The following is a 9,661-nucleotide window of genomic DNA, read 5'->3' as shown; positions in this document are numbered from 1 at the left end:
ACAAGCAGGAGCCCCCTATGGGGGCTACACTTGGTCAGGGCAGAATAGGTAGGTTGTTGCTGGGGGGCCCTGTCTCAACTGCTATATTCCTAAGGAGAATTGGATTCTGAAGAAAAGAAAACAAGGTAATTTAGAGAAAAGAGAAACAGGTTATTTATATCAAAAGAAAGGTGGACCTCTACAGGGCTGAGGGGGGAACACTTGTAGCTCTTCGGGGACTTGGGGTACCTGCAAGCTCTCTTTTTCTGTGGTATACAAAGGGAGTAAAAACAAAGGGATTAATGTAGGAACAATAAAAACTAAAAAAATCCTTAAGACTAGGAACAAAAAGGAGGGGTGAGTGGGTTGTAGTCTCCCCCTATGTCGGGAAAAGAACACATGCATATTTACAACTGTAAAAACCTTCATTATCCATTATATATTTTCTTATTTCATTTACAATCACCTTCATACTCCTCTTTTTCTAATCTGTATATTCCAATTAATTGTCAGATTCTAAGTTTCTTCCTTGTTTCTTTTCCATATATTTTATTTATATATCTTTATTTGTATTTTTAACAAACTTTGTATCCAAACTTTTAAGTATTCCGATTGGATTATTTTTTATTTTTTTATATTTTTTATTATTTTATTATTTTATTTGTTTATTTATATTTTTCTTTGCTTGCATTTCTATAACTCCTTATTGCTTTATTCTGGTGTTTTTCTTAATACCATTTATATGTTCTACTTCTTTTAATACACAGATAACATGAGTAAGGAGGGAGAAATTCCTTTGTCACCTGACTTTGGCTCTACTGCTGGGTATCTGCCAATTAAAGAAAGTCACCGTCAGATGTATGAGAATTTCTCTCTTTCTCCATTTAAAACCTAACTTCTCTTCATTGTATAGTTATTTTGCTGAAAAGAAAGGTTAGAATTCTGTGTTGGTTACTTCATATATATGTTTCAACCTTGTACTTATTTCAATTTCTGTTTGCATTCTTATATATATATTTTTTTTTAAAAATAAAAAGTTATCTAAAGAGAACATATATGTATTGTAATAATTTTCTTATGCTTTTGTTTATCAACCTTGTGTTCTTAAATCGTCCTGACTATGTCCATATCTTTTCTGTGCCTGTTTTTTATAAATTGTTAATGTTATATGTTTCCTTCTTCATCAAAGTCTCTAACCTAATTCTAAATATCTTCACCTTTATTTCTGTCTATGTTTCAACTCCTCTGTAATGTCCTACTTTACTGATGAATTATATTTTCTGTCAGTATATATTTTTTAATTATTTGTGCTGTTAGCTTTTTATAATTAAGAAAATGTAATATGTATTGTAATTATATTTTTCTTTATTCTTATTTCTATGTTTTTCACACTCATTCTTACCCATCCTTAGACTCCTCTATATTGGTATACTCTGCCTTACTTTTATATGAAAATATGCTTACTACCCGAGTATATATATTTCTTGATTATTATTTGAATTGTTTATATTTATCTGGTAATATATATTTAGCAGATACAGCAAGTGTTAAAACTTATAGGCAAGGGGGAGAAGAAGCCACTTTGCCACCTGACTCTAGCTCCTTTGCTGGTTACCTGTCAATCAAAGGAGGTCACCGTCATGTGTGTGGAGAAGCATCTCCTACCCTATATAGTAATTACATTCTTTTTGATTTCACTTAACTGTAGAAAAAAATGTTTGTCTTATCATTTGGTATATAGTTATGTATTTCCATCAGTTATTGTTTGCATGTCTTTTTGTAAAAATAAAGATTATCCATATAATGGCTGTTGTCTACATTATATTCATGCCATAGTTTTTAAAAAAAGTATTAGCATTATTCTATTCTAATAGTTTGTACCTGTTTGAGCTTTATATTTGTGAATTTTTATTTTCCTTCTTACTTATCAGAATCTTTAATATATATGTGTATATCTATATCTATATCTATATCTATATCTATCTTTATATATATGTATAGATGTTTTTTACTCATATTGATATATTTTTCGGATTTTTATTCGAACCGATTTCACACTTTTATTTTATATACTTGTTTATTTTAATTTTCTCTGTTTTTTCTTTTATTTGTATACCATTTTTAACCCGGTTTTTATGTTGTAAATCTCCCAGATTTACTAACTTAGATGTCAGCATTCAGGAGAATGTAGAGTCTGTGTACCTGCATAAAGCATAGGTGTTGTTTTGTCTCCTGTACTTACTAACTTAAGAAGAAAAAAATGTTAGATTCCAGGAGAATGTGGAGTTTTTTTGTATTGTTTTCCTTCCCATTTTCCTTAAAACCTCCCTCCCCTGTTACTCCGTTTTCTTTGCATCAAGCTTCTTTCTTTTATTCGGTCAGGGGGGAGGGGAACTGGGCTCTAATTAGTAGGTCAGCAACTGCCTTATCCTTCATCCATGCTATCATAGGTGGGGGACCATTAAAACTCTTCTCCCAAGGTTTGCCTTTTGAATCTCGTTGTATCCAATCCCACAAGGAATTCAAAGAGGCTCTAAGGGGTGTTGCTAAGATCTGAGAGTATATCATAGGGATAATTACCCTCCCCATGTTAGCTATTGGTTTCTTTTGCAACAAGACTTCTCTCGGGATTTCTTTTACTCTTTCCAAGGCCGACTTTAGTATTTGTTTTCCATATCCTCTATTTCTGAAAAACCCTACCATTTCTTGTAATGCTCCCTCTAGGTTCTTATTTTCACTTATTATTCTCTTAATTCTAATGCCTTGGGAGAAAGGTAAGGATCTCTTCAGACTTGGATGATGGCTTGACTCGAAATGCAAATACTGATGTGTGTTGGAAGGCTTGTAGAAAGTGGTTGTTTGAGGGTACATGTCATTGTTCCAATACACTAAGGTGTCTAGGAAGGGGAGTTTTTCTTTGCTCCATTCCAGGGTAAATTTCAGGTCAGGGTGGAACGTGTTTAGATCCTCGTGATATGCCATTAATTCTTCCTCTGTACCCGTGAAGATCCCGAAAATATCGTCTATATATCTAAAGAATATCTTTGGTTGGTTTTGTAGCCTTTTCCTTTTTTTCTCTATGCTTGCATGGACGAATATCTCGGCTATGGCGACTGACACTGAAGCTCCAATAGCAGTACCTTTGCATTGCTTATAGTATCTGTTATTGAATCTTAGCAGTGTTCCCCCTAGAACATGATCAATCCCCTCCTTGATGAGATAAGGTGGGGGGGGTTTGATGTTGAAATCAGCTGCTAGGCGGCCCTGGACATACCCATAGTTTTTTTCATAATAATTTGCAACCACACAAGCAGCTTCTTCCTGGGGGATTGATGGATATAATGATACAATATCAAACGAAAATAGGATCGAGCCTTTTGGGAAACATGGGGCATCCTTCATTTTCCTTAAAAAATCCGAGGTATCCTGTAACCTTTCCGGAAGAATGTCTAAAAGGGGGGTCAAAAAGGTGGTTAACAATCTGTCTACTGGCCTGGTTGGCGCACTACACCCACTTAAGACTGGTCTCCCTGGCCATGTCCCTGTATCTTCTTCTACTCTCTTATGTGTCTTAGGGAGAACATACCAATGGGGAATGCTTGCTTTGTGTGCTAGAAGGGCATCCCTCTGGCTTGCTGAAAAACTCCTACTTTTGATTCCTGGGTCATCCAAGGTGTGGAACCTGTTTATTAGAATTTTACTCTCTCTTACCACTCTTTGCAAGGCTTCCTCTGGATGTTCTAGCTCTTTGTAGGTTTCTATGTCATTAAGGTGCTTATTCCCCATCTTAATGTAATTTTCTGTCTTTAAAACTACTAAAGCCCCGTCTTTGTCAGCTTTTTTTATAACTATGTTTACATCTCTCTTAAGTTTGTCTAGGGCTACTCTCTCTTTATCTGTCATATTAGGCCTTCTTCCTCTGTCTACTGTCTTTTTTAACTCACCTAGCTGTTCTTCAATCCTTTCATGCAACCCTGGGAGTCTTCTTGGAGGGGCTTTTTCAATCTTTGCCATAGGTAGTTGTGAGGGTAAATTTTTCCTAATCCTTTGTGCAAAGCCCAATTGTCCCGGGAGAAGGGCATTTGTAAACCTCCTGTTTGCTTCTTCTTCAAGTTGTGAAAAAGAGGAGGTCAATGCTTCTAATTGGATTTTCTTTTTGGGTGGGCCTGGGACAAAAGATCTACCTTTATGTAAGATTGAAAGTTGCTCCTTCTCTAGTTCTACTTCTGTTACAATTAATTCCATCCCCAGTTCCCTCTGGCTTCTCCTTGCCACTGCCTTCCTCCTGCTGTTCCTTGAACCCATGGGGTGTTTTCTCGTCCTGGAGCATGTTCTGCTCTTTGGGAATTCCTGAAATTCCTCCCTGGTTGCCAAGTATTCCGCGTGTCCCTGGGGTACCAAGTCCTCTGGGGGTTCCTGGGGTGCCAGTTCCACTCTTGTCTCCTTGGCTGCCAATTCCACTGTGTTCTCCTGGGTTGCCACGTCGCTTGGGTTTCTCTGAGGGGGGTATGTCCCCAGGAGAATCTCGTGTTGTAGGAGGTATTCCTGAAGGTCTGTCTGGGAGGTGGTAATCTGTGTTCCTGGGGGTCCTGCCATACTCTGGGGCTGTTCCTTTGCCATGTAGCTCCTTGGGGTCTGTCTCTCTGTCTTGCTCTGTTTCTTTGTGGTCTGGGGGGTGGGGGGATGTTCTGGATACCTTGGGGCTCGTTTTCCCTTGGGGTCGAATCTCTTTGAAAATCCTGCTCCTGGGATGGGAGAGGGTTTGTTCTCTGTGTCCTTGCTCTGTTTCTTGTCCTATTTGGTTTTTCTGTGATGCCTGTTCCTGTTTGTATTTCTTTTCTTTTCTGTGTTTTTTCTTTCTTTTTCCTCCTTGCCATAGCCTGTAAGCCTTGCCAGGTGTTTGGCTGGGGGCTCCTTATTCCACCTTGTACTTCAGGGTTTGTACTACTGCTGGATTCCTTGTTTAATTGGGGGGCGGGGTTAGGGGAGGGGGGATTCTTATCTATGCCATTTATTTCCCTAAATACCCTTTCCAACCTATCCAAGGACTGTACTACTTTCCCTAGCATATCAGTGCATTCATTAAGTTTCACTAGGGGGGAGGGGTACACTCTAGATGGCTCAAGGGGAGGGGGGGGAGAAGGGGAGGGAGGGATATCGTCTCGTAATCCTCCTGGGGGGGTGACGGTCCTCTCTTGTGTATTTTCTTGTCCTTGAGAAGGGGCCACCTGGGTAGTCTTCACTCCTTCAGAGAGAACTGGGGGATCCTCTTGTGTTGTGGACAACACATCTCTCTCTTCCTCTAGGGTGGTCGATGACTCTTCTAGAGGGGGGGGCAAAACTCCTCTCTCTTGAAGCTGGTTCTCCTCTGTGTCTGTTGATCCTTCCATGTGAAGGGTCTCAACAGCTGTGCCCTCTTGTCCGGCTCTTGTTATTATGTTTTCATCACTTGGTGTTGGGATCACGTTTTCTGACCTTGCATTTTCCTCATTTTCAAGATCCTCATCATTTTCAATGTTATCTGTCTGTGTTTTCCTATTTCTTTTCAATACCAAACCATCTGTTGCCAGATCATTATTCATACATGCCTCCACCATTTCTTCCTCCTCTGGGGTAATGCCTCCATCTACATGTTCACATATATATTCCCACATAGACAAACCATTATTCTTTAGGTAGAGGTGGGGAAGCTCAGGTGGTGTTTGTTTTTTTATCTTCAATGCTGCCAAATTGCCTTTTTGCCATGCTTCATGGCAGATTACTCTGTATGTTTCCGGGAATTTTTCTTTCAACTCATTTTTAATTGATATGATTTTCTTCCTAGTTTCAATAGCCTCTGCTCTAAGATGGGCAGCTAACAACCCCTGCCATTTCTTTGCTGCACTTAGCCATATCAACTCCCCCATTTCTACTACCCACCTGGGAGGTAGGACTCCTGAGGGGGTGGAGTATTTTGCTACTGTTACTTCAAAATCCTCCGTCACCCCTGCTGTTTCACACCTATCACAGTATTCTACTCTTGCTAATGACATAGCTTCTACTGAGTACAACTTACTCAACCTATGGAATTCTTTTTTGCATAATGGGTCTTTAAGGGGGGATCTATCATGGGTGTCTTCAAATCTATCTGGGAAGGGGTCTTCCTTATATATCACTGGTCCATCTAGTCCTATAAGGAGGGGAGCTAAAGGAGACCTCTCTATGGCCGGACTCCCCTTTGTCCATGAATATGGGTGAGCCCACCCACCTCTTAAGGCCAATGGATTATCTGGATCTTTCCAAGGGATAGGTAATTTCACTTTTTCTATTTCCTTATTTGCCACTATTCCATGTAAATGGCTAACTGGGGTGCTTAAATCATTTAGAATCTCCCCTTGTCTAGCTTCCTCTGGGTACTCCCTAGTTCCCTCCCTTGCACTATTCCTGGTATTGACCATGATGCACTAATCCTTAACACAGTACTGAACGTCCTTGCTAGCTGTCTTTCAGCCAGGGGTAATTCAAGGACTAGGCGCCTGAAAACCTAAGGGCTAGGCCAGGTTAGGTCAGGACCTTTTGGGTTCAGAGTGCTCTTTGTCGAGAACCAAGGGTTAAGCTACATGGAAAACCTTGCTAGCTATATATCAGCTAGGAGAGAACAAGGATACACTTCTGAATCAACACAAGTTGACTAGGGGTACTTTGGATCAGAAGGGGAAATTTTATAGATTATGTAAACAACCTTTCTTTCCTTGTCCTTATTTCACCACACTTTATAACATACGCATACCCTGAGCTTAAGAACCCTTCACTTAGAAGTTCCACACTTTCTCTAGTTCTTCAAACTTTTACTTATTCTTACTCTTTCCAGTATCTTTCACACTTTTTTTCAGAAATTTATGGTCTGTTTCACACTTATCACTGAGTCTACATTTGTTACTGATCTAAAACTCTGAAACTTTAGAACATATTCTACACCACTCACATATTCGAAAAAAAACTCTTATCCTATACCCTACTTCCTGAGGACAGGAAACACAAGAGGCCTGGATATACAAACCAGGTCCTTGGTGAAAAAAACCTTTTAAAAAAGACCTTACAAAGCTAAAAAACAGAGAAACCTAAAGATCCTTTTGGGGGAACTCTAGGACAAACCGTATAAAGCTGCTGCTGGGTCTCTTCCTGGTGTTTTTCTTCTCTTGTTCTCTGCTATCCACTGGGTATTGTAATATCACTTGTCACTAAAGTATTATAAGTCACTAAGGAAAAAAATAAACACACAATATCACTTAACACTACACAGTAACCCACAGCACGAGCGCTTTCGGCCTAAGGGGCCTCATCAGGTGCTAAGGTGGGGGAATACTGAATCTTTATTCATAAAGCACTACATTATATACATGCTGAATAAAGAAAGAGGTCATAGTAAAACTGTGTTCCTTCCTTAGTGGGCCGCCAATCCCAGGGCTTGTATTCACTGGGAGGTCAGGTCTCTGTTCCATCTTCTCTCTGGTTGGTCCATCCAGGGGAAGGGGGAGGAGCCTATCCACTCCTAATGCTCCTGGGGAACTGGGGGCCTAGTGGTTCCTTTGCTCACTCTTCCCAAGGTGTCCTGTTTGGGGAGGAGGGGAAAGGTATGAGCATTATTCTAACTCTCTTTTATCATTTCTGTAAAAACAAAACTTTTACAGGCAAAATATCTATCACAACGAAAAAACAAAACAAAAACAGGAGAGGGGAGAGGAGGGGCCCAAGGACCCAAAACAGCCTCGGTGTAGCTTCATCCCTGGAGTTCAAAAATTAAAGGGGTTAAAGAGGGAACAAGCAGGAGCCCCCTATGGGGGCTACACTTGGTCAGGGCAGAATAGGTAGGTTGTCGCTGGGGGGCCCTGTCTCAACTGCTATATTCCTAAGGAGAATTGGATTCTGAAGAAAAGAAAACAAGGTAATTTAGAGAAAAGAGAAACAGGTTATTTATATCAAAAGAAAGGTGGACCTCTACAGGGCTGAGGGGGGAACACTTGTAGCTCTTCGGGGACTTGGGGTACCTGCAAGCTCTCTTTTTCTGTGGTATACAAAGGGAGTAAAAACAAAGGGATTAATGTAGGAACAATAAAAACTAAAAAAATCCTTAAGACTAGGAACAAAAAGGAGGGGTGAGTGGGTTGTAGTCTCCCCCTATGTCGGGAAAAGAACACATGCATATTTACAACTGTAAAAACCTTCATTATCCATTATATATTTTCTTATTTCATTTACAATCACCTTCATACTCCTCTTTTTCTAATCTGTATATTCCAATTAATTGTCAGATTCTAAGTTTCTTCCTTGTTTCTTTTCCATATATTTTATTTATATATCTTTATTTGTATTTTTAACAAACTTTGTATCCAAACTTTTAAGTATTCCGATTGGATTATTTTTTATTTTTTTATATTTTTTATTATTTTATTATTTTATTTGTTTATTTATATTTTTCTTTGCTTGCTTTTCTATAACTCCTTATTGCTTTATTCTGGTGTTTTTCTTAATACCATTTATATGTTCTACTTCTTTTAATACACAGATAACATGAGTAAGGAGGGAGAAATTCCTTTGTCACCTGACTTTGGCTCTACTGCTGGGTATCTGCCAATTAAAGAAAGTCACCGTCAGATGTATGAGAATTTCTCTCTTTCTCCATTTAAAACCTAACTTCTCTTCATTGTATAGTTATTTTGCTGAAAAGAAAGGTTAGAATTCTGTGTTGGTTACTTCATATATATGTTTCAACCTTGTACTTATTTCAATTTCTGTTTGCATTCTTATATATATATTTTTTTTAATATAAAAAGTTATCTAAAGAGAACATATATGTATTGTAATAATTTTCTTATGCTTTTGTTTATCAACCTTGTGTTCTTAATTCGTCCTGACTATGTCCATATCTTTTCTGTGCCTGTTTTTTTTAATATTGTTAATGTTATATGTTTCCTTCTTCATCAAAGTCTCTAACCTAATTCTAAATATCTTCACCCTTATTTCTGTCTATGTTTCAACTCCTCTGTAATGTCCTACTTTACTGATGAATTATATTTTCTGTCAGTATATATTTTTTAATTATTTGTGCTGTTAGCTTTTTATAATTAAGAAAATGTAATATGTATTGTAATTATATTTTTCTTTATTCTTATTTCTATGTTTTTCACACTCATTCTTACCCATCCTTAGACTCCTCTATATTGGTATACTCTGCCTTACTTTTATATGAAAATATGCTTACTACCCGAGTATATATATTTCTTGATTATTATTTGAATTGTTTATATTTATCTGGTAATATATATTTAGCAGATACAGCATGTGTTAAAAACTTATAGGCAAGGGGGAGAAGAAGCCACTTTGCCACCTGACTCTAGCTCCTTTGCTGGTTACCTGTCAATCAAAGGAGGTCACCGTCATGTGTGTGGAGAAGCATCTCCTACCCTATATAGTAATTACATTCTTTTTGATTTCACTTAACTGTAGAAAAAAATGTTTGTCTTATCATTTGGTATATAGTTATGTATTTCCATCAGTTATTGTTTGCATGTCTTTTTGTAAAAATAAAGATTATCCATATAAGGGCTGTTGTCTATATTATATTCATGCCATAGTTTAAAAAAAAAGTATTAGCATTATTCTATTCTAATAGTTTGTACCTGTTTTGAGCTTTATATTTGTG

The sequence above is a fragment of the Penaeus japonicus genome, unplaced genomic scaffold (genome assembly GCF_977035675.1).
Source record: "Penaeus japonicus unplaced genomic scaffold, GWHDUDI00000001_assembly GWHDUDI00000029, whole genome shotgun sequence".
Classification (NCBI taxonomy): domain Eukaryota; kingdom Metazoa; phylum Arthropoda; class Malacostraca; order Decapoda; family Penaeidae; genus Penaeus; species Penaeus japonicus.
Note: the sequence above shows the minus strand (reverse complement) of the source record.